The sequence below is a fragment of the Capsicum annuum genome, unplaced genomic scaffold, assembly GCF_002878395.1.
Source record: "Capsicum annuum cultivar UCD-10X-F1 unplaced genomic scaffold, UCD10Xv1.1 ctg10703, whole genome shotgun sequence".
Classification (NCBI taxonomy): Eukaryota; Viridiplantae; Streptophyta; class Magnoliopsida; order Solanales; family Solanaceae; genus Capsicum; species Capsicum annuum.
The window spans coordinates 1-1227 of NW_025815694.1; the positions used below are offsets into that span (position 1 = coordinate 1).

Genomic DNA, 1227 nt, shown 5'->3' on the forward strand with positions numbered 1-1227 from the left:
GTCAATTAGGCTATATGATCTTTGCTTGCGGCATCTCTAACTATTCGATTAGCATCTTTCACTTAATGAATCATGCCTTTTTCAAAGCATTACTATTCCTGAGTGCAGGTTCGGTGATTCATGCCATGTTGGATGAGCAAGATATGGAAGATGGGGGGGCTTGCCTCCTCGTTCCCTTTTACCTATGCCATGATGCTCATGGGCAGCTTATCTCTAATTGGATTTCCTTTTCTAACTGGATTTTATTCCAAAGATGTGATCTTAGAGCTCGCTTACACTAAGTATACCATCAGTGGGAACTTTGCTTTCTGGTTGGGGAGTGTCTCTGTCCTTTTCACTTCTTATTACTCCTTTCGTTCACTTTTTCTAACATTTCTAGTACCAACTAATTTATTCAGGCGAGACATCTTACGATGTCATGATGCACCCATTCCTATGGCCATTCCTTTAATACTTCTGGCTCTCGGGAGTCTCTTTGTAGGATACTTGGCCAAAGTGTGACCTGTTAGCCCATAAGTAAGTACTGTGACGAAGCGGCTGTTGCTCACCCGACACGATCGTACAAGGTCACAATTCACCCAACACGATCATCCGGGGTGAACAAGAATTAGGGATCGGATGCGGGCGAAATTCCCGCCAATGGCTGAGATGTTTAGTCGACTCCCTCCCCCTTTGTGGAGATCCCGACCCCTACGAGTAAGCAGAAAAGGGAGGAGGAAAGAGGCGCTGGTGAACCGTCATAATTAGTGAACAAGTGTAAGCTTCGCTGCCCGACAGTATGGAGTACTGACCACACCGAGGGACAGGCCCTGAAGCGAAGGACGGGAACGAGCGGAATCAATGTGTTCCAATTTCTAGCCTTGCACCGACCATCCAATGGACCATGGACTAAACGGCCACTGCCTGAAAGGACTATGTCCAGGGGACCGCCGCCCCCCTCCCACAAGGTACATCTCCCGCCTATGGGCCGCTATAACTATCCAAGAAGACACTCAAAACTGGAAGGATAAACAAACCCACCCGGTGGACTGCCGAGCTACAAGTCCTATGACACAGGAGCGGGATTCTCTAAAAAGCCAAGGTCGTGGGTGGCCAAGAGGGCCCATTTTGAGACTTGGGATCTCAGCAGGAAATGCAAAGGTTGCAACAAGCCGGCCGGCCAAAGAGAATCAACTAGTTTAGTTCTGATCTGAGTAGGCTCATAATAGGGAATACCCTAACCCTGGG

At 48.3% G+C, this 1227-nt stretch overlaps 1 pseudogene; it reads left to right on the forward strand.

Annotated features, from left to right (window-relative positions):
• The first annotated feature begins 5 nt into the window (after positions 1-5).
• LOC124890049 lies at positions 6-851 on the forward strand (annotated as a pseudogene).
• Positions 852-1227: the final 376 nt, after the last annotated feature.